This window comes from Lepidothrix coronata, unplaced genomic scaffold (assembly GCF_001604755.1).
Source record: "Lepidothrix coronata isolate B3197 unplaced genomic scaffold, Lepidothrix_coronata-1.0 Scaffold75, whole genome shotgun sequence".
Taxonomy (NCBI): Eukaryota; Metazoa; Chordata; class Aves; order Passeriformes; family Pipridae; genus Lepidothrix; species Lepidothrix coronata.
This window is the reverse complement of record NW_016690255.1, coordinates 4070646-4084493: the sequence shown is the minus strand read 5'-3', so window position 1 is coordinate 4084493 and position 13848 is coordinate 4070646.

Here is a 13848-nt window from a genome sequence, read left to right as displayed (position 1 = left end):
ATTTTTAAAAAGGTCAACCCATGAGCAAAGTTTTTTCTCACTAGGAATAGGAAGTCTACTTTGCAGAAGCCTGTCAAGTTGACCTACTAATAATTTTTAATAATGAGCAGGAATGTTCTTTGTTTTTCTTTATATTGAAACAGGATGGTAATTAGCTTTTGCTGCTGAACAGTGCAACACTAGTAGGATAATTGAAGTTTCACACCACAATTAAAAAACTGAAGATCAAAATATCTTATGGGCAGAACAATATTCTAGAAAACAAGTGTATTTCATTCAGGTGTAGGTGGGAATAGACTCTGAGTGGGAACATAGCTTATTCTGTGGATGAGAAGATGAAAAGTAGTTACATACACATAAAGGATGAGAAACACCATAACACAGAAAGATCAGAGAACACTTGTAATGATGTTTGAAGTGTCTAAAATCACAGTTTAATGAAGAGGAAAAATTTAACCTCTTTTTAAATTAAACATTCACTTTTCGATTTTTGTCTGTGACCTTTTAGAATTAGCTTTATCATTAGTATTTTGAATAATTTGTAATAACAGACTATAAAAACTGTTACTTCTATTTGAAATCTCTGTATGTTTCCTGTCAACTATAATGTAAAAGCTATTTTCCACAAAAAAGTATTAATAATTAAAAAGACACTAACAGTCTAAAGTAATAAGAATTAATTTGTTGTTGCAGTTATATTTATTTTTTCAAGTCCCTTTATAGTCAGGGACTAATGCATATTTTGCCCAATTATCAGATTATTGCTACTATGGCATAATTTTTTAACCCTTCTTTTAAATTTTTTATTGATTTCTTTGGGCAAGTCTCTCATATGTTTTGGATTATTCTCTGCAAATGTGCTATATTTGTTTTCATTAACTAGACATTCTGAAATAAATGGAATAAATGTGTCACATAAATCTAAAGTAATTTTTAATAATTTTTACAAACAGATATGAAAAAGACAAGATTTTATATATATATATATATATATATATAGCCTCCAAATAATTTTGGCCTAGTTTTTTAAGTCCAAGTTTGCATTTTTGAGTTTATGTTACAACTTTCCTAAGACATTTTAATTAATATTATTTAAAACCGTGGTTCAGAGGGAGATAGATTTGTTTTAAATTAACGTTCTCTAATATGAGCAATAGATACGTCAGTTTTAATAGTTTTAGAAATATTTCGGCAAGATGAACTATATGTCATGCCTGTTATGGAATATTCATCACTAAATAGCTCCTTGTCATCCATATTGATGCTTTCACTATTAATCTTTGTCTGAAAACTCAGGCTAGGTAATGTGACAGGGTCTCATGTTAAGAAGAAGCACATTTTACAAACGATGTGGCAAGGACAGGTTAAGGCATAATGGGGTTCAAATCATTGATTTTATCTCAACACGCTCTACATCTTTGCTTGTAACAGGCAACCTCCAGCTTCTGCTGTTTTGATAGGTGTTTGATATTCCTAAGCCAGAGTGAGGTTAATGTGAAGTTTGACTCTACTGACATCTCAGCTGAGCTATTCTATCAATTAACAGGGTGATCCATCACATACGCATTATCACTCAGAGGTGTACGATGTGTCCTACTTTAAAGAGCACATCAATTTTTGAGTCATGAAAAAATGTCCGATGCCACTAATCACAGGCAGGTAAGAAGTATTAAAACTGACTTATCCCCGTTTGTGATAGTGATGGATGTCCTTTGAAAACGAACAGATAACCACCATGGCAAAAGCCTTCTCAGTTCCTCAGTTCCTTGAAGGGTTTTTCCATTCCTCACTGAAAAGCTGGTTTTGCAGTCTCTGTATCCAATGGTATGGCCAAAACATACCCAGAACTTTTAAGCCCTATGTTAAGTGTCCAGCTGCCTACTCAGCAGGAATTCTGTCAGTGCTGTCTTTATTAATGGCTTCAAGAACTGTGTGGAGATAAATGCAGAGCAAGGGCATGACCTAGCTTTTTTCAAGCTGTGCTGCCACACTTTTTATGTATGTCATTGTCAAATGGGAGAAAAATCTTTCCAGCTCTCCAAAAAGTACAGCAGACAACACCGGTAGTTTCTCAAAATTCTCTCTCTGTATTCCATCAAGCTATTCTACCAATGTGTGCCACTAAAATGCCATACTCTATTCTGGGGTTCAACCGTCGTTATTGATGAAAGATAAACATGGATTGCATTTTCCAGAGTCTAAATCTGTCTGTGTTAGGAATGGCATCATGAGATGATGAGCAGTTATAAGGACAACAATACAAACAAGAAGTTCTGCTTTATAGACATATCCCTTTTTTCAGGGTCTCTTTTACTTATGAAAGTATGCATCCAAATAAATCATTTCAAGACACAAGTAACACTGTCACACCTGAAGAAATCAGCAAGGCTTTTGACACTGTGTCTCACAACATCCTCTCAGGCAAACTAAAGAAGTGTGGATTGGATGAGTGAACAGTGAGGTGGATTGAGAACTGGCTGAACAGCAGATTCCAGAGAACTGTAATTAGTGGAACATGGTATAGTTGGAGGCCTGTCACTAGTCATGTTCCCCAAGGTTCAACACTGAGCCCAGTATTGTTTAACTTATGCATCAATGACTTGGATGAAAGGGCAGATGCCTCCTCAGCAAGTTTGCTGATGACACACAGCTGGAAGGAGTGGCGAACACCCCAAAGTCCCTTGCAGCCCTTCAGAAGGACCTCAACAGGCTGGAGAGATGGGCAAGGAGGAACCATCTGAAGTTCAAAAAAGGCAAATGAAAAGTCCTGCACCTGGGGAAGAATAATCCTACGCAGCACTACAAACTGGGGGCTGACCTGCTGGAAACAATAAAATTTATCTTTCTTTAGACACAAAAGAAGATCCTCAAACAAAAATTGATCACAAACTCAATTAATTTTCCAAATCCAATTTCAATATAATTCAATGTGATTGTTTGAAAAGCTGTTTTACCACACACATGTTCTGTGTTCTGTTGACTCTGGTGTCAGATCTGTTTTCTTCTTTCCCTGAAGTGGAAATCAGATTTGTACATTGAGAAATCCAGAATAAAGGGTCTGTGAAAGTGGTAAGTGGGCAGTATCACAGAGGATTCCAATTCATAAATTCTTCCTATTTCAGACTTTCTTCCACAGAACTCCTTTTTTATGTTGTTGTTTCTATTGAGATACTGAAAAAATAATATGCTTTGATGAAAAAAAACCCAAACAAATAAAAAAGCACAAATCTCAAACCCTTCAATAATCTTTTGTTAATAAATTTGAGTGAAATAGGTCTAGGAAAGGATTGCAACATCTCAGTTGATATGAGAACAATATTGAAACATATGTAAATATCAAATGATGCTAATCCCTCAATCAAAAGTAATTTCAAGATAATTGCAGGACAAGCAAGAGTAACAAGGAAAAGAGGTTTGAACACTAACCAGTCAGAAAGTAGTGGAATATACTTAAAGAGGCACTGATAATAATTACCCAATTATGCATCAAATAAACCATAAAATCTATACACAATTCTGGATGAAGTAAATTGAGCAAATATCACTGACTTCTGCAACACATGCTTTATAAAAATGGATCAATAGGCTGGACAGTGAGGGTTCTTGAGAACAAGAAGATATATTCTCAAAAGCAAAGAGGAATCTCTATCACTTATAATTAACATTTCTCTCTAAAGTAATAATCAAGCACTCCAACAAGGTAAAGATCCTTGAGATTTAATTATGATGAATAATCTTTCCTACTCATATTACTTTAGTCAGTACACAAATAAAGAAGAAAAACCTGTTACAGTTTCAAAGTAATTACAGAGGAGAAAAACTGGTACAAAAAAAAATTAAGCTTTTTATTCAAAACACGAAAATAGTTGAAATGTATCTAGGGAAAATAATAATCACCACATAAAAAACCCCCACACAGATAGTCAAAATCTCTTTACCTAGAAATGCAAATGCAAGGCTGTTCCAAGATAAAAGAGGAATGTTTGAAAACTTTTAATTACAGATATTTAAAAAATATTCTGAGAATCATCATTGGGAAGAAAGAGATAAATTGCAAATACATATTATGTATAACAAGACATTAACTTATTTCTGTGGAGAATCATATAGTTATGACATTTAGAAAAAACTTAGAAAAAGAGCTATTTATATTTGTACTTATACAGGAGAAACTAAGAGTTAGGTGAAGACTGTGGACAATTTCTCCATCAATGCTCATAATCATATTTTTCCTATGAGTCAATGAAACTTATCAGCCAAGATCAATTGTGGACATAAGCAAGATAAGTACCCAGATCACTGGGCTGCCACGGGTAACAAAATCTTTAAGACAATATCCAGTTTGCTCCAGAGCACAGGAATGTTCACTTTTTTCCTGAAACAGATCCTGAGGAAAAGGTTAGAGACTGTGAAAAATGGCCACTGCTTTTGTAGGAGATCTCAGTTTTTACAGCAGCCTTAGTAGAAGTAACAAACCTAGAACTTTCCTTCTTTTGTCTCCGTATTTCCAATGTACATTTTGCATGCTAATGTGAATGCGGAGGGTCTGGGAATAAACACATCTTGAAAAACGTGCCTTCATTTTGTCCAGACTTCACCTAAAGGTATGAGATCATTGACATTCGAGTAACCTGCTTTTATTCACATTTGTGTAAAAAAGAGCATTCGCATAATTTAGGTAGATTTGAAATTCTCATTGTAGGATTGCTGCTTTCACCTTGTGGTACTCAAAGAGAGCTGGAAAATACCAGGCATTTGTAAGGCATCCACATGCACAATAATGAAAAGTAAGACCAATTTAATGTTATATCTGATCGATTTCTTTGACCTGCCATTCCCTGTGGTAAATACATCTCTTTATAATGTTTTCATATTTCTCCACCATTGTTCCCAATTAAATTAATTAGGACAGTGACTTTAATTTTCTATCTTATTGTATATGATGCTGTTATATTTCAGTGAGAGTATTTTAAGCGAACTCAAGGTTCTGCAAGATGACATCTTTGATTACTGGAAGTTTATGCCAACAATATCTTTTCATTTTTAGTAGTACTTCTTAAATCAGAAAGATTTAAATCAAGGATTTTTGTGAAGACAACGAGCATTATCATTATTTAAAGATATCAAAGAAATGACAAAATATAGCTGCTAGTGAGTTTCAATGAAATTAGTTCCTGAATCAAGGGGAATATTGCTATTGATACAACCCATTGCTCAATCAAATCTTATAGGTAATTAATTTATGGGGGTTTAGTAGCATAAATCTCCAAAAATGTGTCAAACAAACCTGCATAAAACCTGAACTTCTATGTGTATTCTGACTGCTAAAGTGAACCAGTACCTTTTGACAGTTGCTGAAGAGTCTTCCAAATTTTGAAGAATAAAAGATTGAAAATTCAGAAAGTGGTCTAGCCTCATCTATTTTTTTAAAGACTGCAAGGTAGTTTAACAATTAGTGACTTCTGACATACAGAAATAATATTTTTCAGTTACAGTACTTGATTACAGAGCATTGAGTCATTACAGAATTTTATATCTGCAAGTCTGAGTGCCCAAGAACATAAATGATACTTATGCAAATTGAACCATGATTTGTCTTCTCAACAATTGCACTCTCTTGTTTTGACAATTACAAAAGGTTTTTTAAACATGAAACATTTTATTCCCAGAAACAAGCATTAATACAACTCATAATTCTTCTCTTGAAGGTGTGGTTCACATGTTGTTATCAAGATAATAACCAAGTTATTCTAGGATCTCAGGACTAATCACATAGTATTAATTAAGATTATTAGATTATTGTTTTATTCTTAGGAGTGGAAATAAATCTAATTTTCCCTGATAACCAATAGATAAAAGCATGTGAAGAGTGATTCATCTGACACATCCTAAACACTGGTTTTGGAATGAGATGAGCTATTTCCCAGAAATGCTTTTTAGTCTCCTTTGAGTAAATGACTAGTGGAGCAACAAAGTTGCCTAGTCCTGATTTGGACATCTAATTTTGAAGCCCTGGAATCTGAGCAGGTGAAACCTGTTCAGTGTTCCAGATGCAGGTTCCAAAGCTTCTTTCAAGCAATACTTCCCATAAGGCAATTATCCCATTCATGAGGAAGTCTGTTGAATGATCTGCTCTGAAGCCTCAACAACAGTGATCCCACATTTAAAGCCTTTTCTTCCTCAGGGAGTTTCTTATTTTGACAGTCACTGAGAAAGGTTTTAAAACATGATTCAACTACATCCAAAGACTTGTAATAGAGAATGAAAATTAAACTTATACTTTTTTTCCTAAACATTCTATTTATTTTTAAGTCAGTCTCTGATGCTGGGGACTCCACTAATCATCCTTTTAATGTAAACAAAACCCTTCAGATTTGTTTATAAGCCATGAAGAAACACAAACCAAGACAAATTCCTTTTTCCCTGAAATAATCTTTAAAATGTGGCTGTGGGAAGTTTTTTTGTCTGAAACATTTCAGAATCGAAACAATTTATCTCCACAGCTATCAAGTCTCATGGTTTCATGGCTTTAAAGAAGAAAAAGTAGTAAATGCTGTGCTTTTTACCTTAGGTGATAGTATACATCACCTGGTTCAGTTCTTGAAGTTAACCTCAAAGCAAAACTATCCTGCTTTATCCTCACTGTATTTTTACCTTTGGAAGATTAATACATGTTAGCTGGGCTAAGATAAAATGACAAAAAATAAACAACTTTTAGACCACCAAAATCTCATTGTCACAGAGGAGCCTGATCTAGTTTAACTTTGTGGCAGAAGAAGGGTGGTGACCATGTCAGAAGCATCCACCCTGGGGATATGAATCAAACCTTCTTCTTTAGGAAGCACTCAATGAAACTAGGCCATTTTCCTCCTGATGTGTTGGATTCTGTGAAAACTTCATTTGCTAAAATTAAAATATTTTATATGTCTGCAATGGGACTACTAATAGTCATTTGTTTTTTTACTATCCTTCTAAATTTAATTTTTCCATCTATTAATGCATCCAGGAAGAAAATTTAGTAGTGAGTTATTGAAATTGTTATATTCTCCTTCTTGAAGGATGGAGTTATGATGTCTCAATTCACTCGATTCCTCAAGGATGAACAAACCCAGAGGTCTAAAGCAAAGAGTTTTAAATAATGGGTCCAAGTTTGCTGTGAGTGCACTAAAACATGTAAAGTGATTCCTAAACAGTGAATAAAGTGCAATAGGAGAAACACAACCTTTCTAGTCTGATATACTATTCCCATTAAATGATGCTTACTCATGCATGCACAGGTAAATTACATCAAAGCAAAATTTGTTATTCGGGATTTGGTGAATTATGTTGCCTAATTCTTTTAAAAAATAAAATGCATATTCTTTTAAGAAGTTTTTGATAAACAAATTTTCTGCAGACCTCAACCATGAAATCACACATGCTGCAGTTGGTCAGAACTGAATAATATTGCAAGGAACACCAAATGCACAGAGAGAATAGAAAAGATTCAGCCAACAAAGTCATTGAAGTGTGTGCATGACTAAACCCCACTAAATAAGGCAAGTCACATCCCCAGAAACAGAAACTCTAACCTCATTAAGCAAGTATAAAACTGTCTGAAGTGATGGAAAACCACTTTGCACTCCACCTAATAATACAACTGGAATTCACTTTGAAGGAAAATTCAGGCAAAAGCTCCTGTACAAATCAGGGAGATTGCAAACAAACAAAGCATTAAAGTAAAATTGCCCAAAAGAAAACAACAATAAGAATCTGTACTACCCCGAGTAGAAAGCAAGAAGGCACTTAAAGAGGCATTCAGAACTAATGGTGACATTAACTCGATAAAGGCATATACATCCAAAGAGTCCCTGAAGCAATTTATACCAAGTGAGTATGGCATCAGAAAAGCTGCATTTGAAAAATTAACACCCCATTACCATGGAATAACGACAATGTTCAGAGTCTTTATATAAGCTAGATGCAGAACTTGGCAGTTGAACTGCAATGAGCACCCAGATGATAAAAGCTGAGGGGGAGATTGAGAAGTAGGAACACATTGAAATAATTTTTCCTTGGCGTTGCCAGTTGGAAGAGTAGTTAGAGAAGAAAGTAACTACTCACATTTGTTCTGTGAAGGTTTTGATGTTTATATGATTTGTCCTCAAGATCTGAGCCTCAAGACAATAGATCTCTTTATGCACTCATTTCTATCACTGCATGCAAGTGATTAAGGAACTTTCACGTGTTTACAGCCACAAGTGTGTTGAAGATAGGGACTGTTTAGCTTAGTGAAGAGGGGGCTCAGGGGTGACCTTATCACTCTCTACAACTACCTGAAAGGAGATTGTGACGAGGTAGGGGTCAGCCTTTTCTCCCAGGCAACTAGTGACACGACGAGAGGACAGCATCTTAAGGGGAGGTTGAGGTTAGATATTAGTAGGAATTTCTTTACAGAAGATATTGGAATGGATTGGCCAGGGGGGTGGTGGAGTCACCATCCCTGGAGGTGTTTAACGAAAGACTGGACGTGGCACTAAGTGCCATGATCTAATTGACATGGTCATGTGACACTGTAAGACTTATGACTCATAGTAAAGTAGGAAACGAGGGAACTACATCACTGATAAATACAACTGCAATTAGAAACTTTGCCATGTAGGGTATCTCTATCTCTTTAGTACCAAAGTAATCAAGAAGTTTATCAACTCTTAGATGAAGGCCAGAATTTTACACTTCAACACAGCCAATAGCTAAGGCAAAGGAGAGCCTTAGATAAACTATTTTTCAGATACCTAACTTATAAAGTTGTGTTTTTATAAGTAATTTTAATAAATATTGAAGTGAAACATTGGAAAAAATCTCTATAAATAAAAAATTTTAACTTTTCTGAAAAATAAAAGATATTAAAGTATGGCAGCATAAGATTCAATTTCTTTAAAAATTTTCCTTTCTTAAATAAATAATAAAATAATTTACCAGAACTGTTCTACCACGGGCTACCCAGAGGCTGGAGTTTCTCAAAACAATCAGACCACAGGGTGTTTTTGTGTCTCCTGAGGAAAAAACATTCCCTCAGAAATTAATAATCACAAAAAGTGATGCTGAGGGAGACAAAAGCCAATGAACACAAAATAAATCAAAACCGAATCTAAAGTAGAAAGAGAATGTTGTTTGAATATTATTTAACTGAAGTACTGAAGATGTTTGTACTGATTAGAGTCGGACAAATACTGACTGGGGTCTCTAGAAGCAGCCACCATATGAAGACACTAACCTTGGGTAGGTATTCTCCTGTAACAGGAGTAATACTAAGAGCCCAGTATTATAATAAAAAGGGCAGAATAGCATTTGAATCGTTTTTTTAATAATCTCTTATTTCTGGGGATGTGTAATATTTTTGTACTGTGTATTTATGACTAGTATAGACTGTTGACTAATATGCCTTGATGGGATTTCACCAAGTTAGCTCTAAATGTTTTCTACCTATAAATGCAGTGTTCTTTTGGCATATATTTTCTCAGGTCTTAGGTTTATCATTTCAAAGTAAACATGGATTTCTAGTGCTTCAGAGACATTTTGTTGGAAGTTTTCTGGTCATATATTTTAAAATTCTAGGTTTTAAAATTCTAGGTTTTATTTAATTAATTTTAAATTTGGAAGACAATTTTTTCAACATAAATGTACAGTCTACCGGGTGTTACCACCAAACAGTGCTTTCAAAAGGAAGAGAGGAAGAATTTGCTTTTGGTTATCGTTTACTCAGGAAAAGCAAAGCTTCTGGGATTATTTTTTTTTTCCCATAAAAGCAGAGCAGAGCACTGTGATTGGGGCAGGGGGGGAAGGCAGAGGGAGCGTCAGTTGCAGTTCTATGAGGGCATAATCTGAAAAACTTCTCAGTTAATATCTCCTACGGAGATTTGTACAGGAAAAACATAAGTATTCATTTTTGTTTCAACCTGAAGTTCAGTATGCATTTTAAATTACATGCCTACTGCAGTGCTGATAACAGAAAACACTGATATTTAAGATTCTCTAAGTGAGCAAAAGTATATATGAAAAAAAATGAAAAAAAAAACAACCAAAAATTCTGGTTGTGTACATTTATCTTTCTTGGTTTCTGTTTTGTTTTGGTGTGTTTTTTTTTTTTCACTGTGAAATGCATTATCTATGAACTGGATATAAGATTAGCCCAGAACTCTTGTTTTGCACATCTGAATATAGTAAATACATAAGTAAAGAGTTGAGTGTTTGGTTTTTTTCCAATTCGGAACAGCTACACTTAGAAGCTTCTCTACTCATTTCTCTGAAAACGTTTTTACCTTCCTGATGAAGACCTTAGTTGGCTTCCCACTTTAATTTTTATTTCTAAAGCTGACGCTGGCACATTTTAAGAGGGCAAGTGATAAGGTAAGGGAGCACAATATGAAAAGTGAGTTAAAACATTTATTTGTGTGTAAAATTAAGAATATCAAATTAACTTTACTGCGGACATTGTGTGAATTTTCTCTCTTTTGGCCTAAGTGGTAAGCCAAAAATAGTGAGTTTGACAGATTGTTCTTATTAGAAGCTGGAACTCATGACAGTAAAGTCAGGTGGCTGATAAGTATAACTACTAAAGAAGGACTCAAAGAAGCAAGAGTAACTTTCTTGCTTTACCATGCTTTGGCAAACATGCTCCTCCCCGATGCTATACTTTGGCTTTTATCATGGTGCTTTTGAGCTGTGGTAGAGCCTGCTCCTATTTTTTTCCTAGGTTTAATCTGTCTGATTTTCTCTCTCCCATCTCTTCCTTTCATGCTTACTGTCCTAAACCTATTCTCAGCACTGTCTCCAGACCCCATAATATAATTTTTCCAGTATTTTGGCATATTAGTTAGAGATGGAAAATTTGTCAGTTAAGCCTAGTAATGTATATATTACATACATAACAATACAATATCATGCATGATTTTGGCTGGCTGCCAGATGTCTAGCCAGTCCTTTTCCTCAATAGGACGGGGTAAAAAAAAAGAAAAAAAGAAGTAAAAGCTTCTGAGTTGAGATAAGGACAAGGAGATCAGTTGTCAATTAGTGTCACAGGCATCTGTCCCCCTATACTGTGAGGAGTCATGCAAAGGCGATGGGAAATGGGGGATTACAGTCCATAATAGCTTCTCTCAGACAGTGAAGACAGCAAAGAAAAGAGTGATGGGGATGGGAGGGTTATGTTTTGGTTTGGGTTTATACACATATATATGTATATGTATATTTTAACTAGGAGTCACTGATTCCTTTTAGTTAATAACAATGCAGGAGTGCTAGCATTTATGCACCCAGAATGATGGATTTTCAGCAAGGTGACAGATGAAGCGGACTTTGTTGTAGTCAATTCAGAATACACTGCCAACAATAAATTCAGACAGTTTCATTTCAGTAATGTAAACACTAATTATCAGACTCTCCGAAGAGCTAAATTGTGTTTTACTGATGACCTTGTTCCTGTTTATAGACTCAGTGGCCTGGAGGCAGAAACTGTGAGAGAAGGAGAGTTGCAAGAAATGTGGACAGAATGATATAGCAAAGAAGCATGATTTCCCCCAAGCTAGATGAATCTATTAACATTTCTTTCATTTCCATACGTCTTCTTAAAAAGTTTACTACAATTTCCCATAACAGCACTGTCTGGAATAACTTGACATTTCAGTTGTGAGACTCAGCTCTTGGCAGTGAATTATTGTAACTTACATCTACCCTGGTCAAGCCCTCTTCCTTTCTCTGTGACTATCCATATTTTTCAGCAGCTGGTTTGTTTTGGATGTTGTCCAATCTCTTCCACCAGCAGACTTTTCACCATAGGGACACTTCCAAGGGTCTACATTTGGTGGTTTTCTGATATGTCTTAATTCTCTTTTTTCTCGAGAAGCAATTCTTCAGAATACTTCAAACTTTCTCAATAATAGAGTGTTGTCTTGATGCAGGCAGAGAATGAAATAATAGGAGTATTTTCACTGGCTTGGTCCTCTGGAGTTGGGATTCCAGGGGCAGGAAAAGGTCGGAGACTATTTACTGGCAGGTCCACTGATCCTTCATCCTTGTAAAACTCAGCTAAGAATGGGGAAAGTGAATTCTGGAGGCTTAACACTACAGAGGTAGGTAAGCTCCAAAGTGAAAAAGGCAACTTGGTCTGTCTTCTGAAAGCTTTGTGCAATCAAACAATTAATTTGTTTCTCAACTCAGCCCAGTAATAGAATAACTATGAACTGTTTTTTACTAATTGATGGCTGGCGATTGCAGATAACTTGTCGACCATGTTATTTCCTTAATTATTTTTTTATTTAATTAATTGTGGGGTGTGAGAATGACAGTGAGAGTGTCCAGTTCTAGCCCCTCAGTTCAAGAAGACACTGAGGTGCTGTAATGAGTCAGACAAGGGCAACAAAGCTGATAAAGGGGAGTTGGGGTTGTTTAGCCTGGCAAAGAGGAGGCTCAGAGGGGACCTTATCCCTCCCTACAACTGCCTGAAAGGAGGTTCTAGCCAAGTGGGGGTCAGTCTCTTCTCCCAGGCAATTAGTGACAGGACAGGAGGACATAGCCTCAAGTTGCTCCAGGGGAGGTTCAGGCTGGACATCATAAGGAATTTCTTCATGGAAAGGGTTGTTAAACATCTTAATGGAGTACCCAGGGAGGTGGTGGTATTCAAGAAACGACTGGACGCTGGTATTTAGATCACGAGATGGTGATTGCTCAAAGGTTGGACTCGATGATCTCAGAGGCCTTTTCCAATCTATGTGATTCTGCGTTTCTGTAAAATAATGCAGTGTCTGACCTGGATCCATTTCTCAACTCTTAACCAAGGTAAATTTCACCTTTGCAGCCTCTAACTTGGTATAACATTATAACACATGGTTGCAGTTTTTTTAGCATGTATGTTTCATTGCTTATTACAAAATAATAAAAAGAAATTTATTTTATTCATAGGAATTATAAAATTATACCTTTCTCTAGGGTGGTTATCAGAAGAATAGACCTTATTTCTCTCAATAATGTGCCAAACTTTTGTAAATGTTTATTGAAATAAGGACTGAGAGGGGGGGCAGTGAGAGGAGGAGATAACAACAACAAAACCTAAGAAATAACTTCCCAGTAGAAAGCAGGTTTATACGCTTCTAGAATGACAGAAAAGTGCTGAACTTTGAAATTTATTTGTTTTGTAGACTTAATTCATCTAACTCTTTTAGTTTTTGTGTTGCTGTTCCATCTCAGCTAACAAGCAAAACCTCCTGTGGTTAAATAGCATTTTGGCTGTTCCTCCTATCAATCTAATACAACAGGCCTCATCTAATACAACATCTCTCAACCTTCATCATAACTCCCACTTATACCAATGGCCCAGAATCCGTAAATACAATATCAAGAATAAACTCTGCGTGCATATTTAGCTTCATCACACATTTTGTTATAGATATTAAATGCTATATTTCTACCGCATGGTTTTGTTGTCTTTTTCTAGTTTAAATTAACAATGAATAAAGCACTAACACAACAATAGTTTTGACACAGACAAATAATTCTGGGACTTCCTGACATAAGGAAGCTAACACTTTAATTCTATATTTGGATGATTGTTTTCTTGATTCTCACTCTTTGTGTCTGTTTGACACAAATATTAAGGTTATTCTGTTCCTATTTTCCATTTGTAAGAACTATTATAGGGAATGCCTTAATTCTGTATTCTGATGATTGCTTCCTTTATTCTCATTCTTTTTGTCTGTTTGACACAAATATTGAGGTCGTTATTCTAAAACTATTTGCCGTTTTTAATAACTATTACAGGGAATATGTAGGCATATAGGTAAATTACAGCATTTACAAGATGCTAGGATTTCA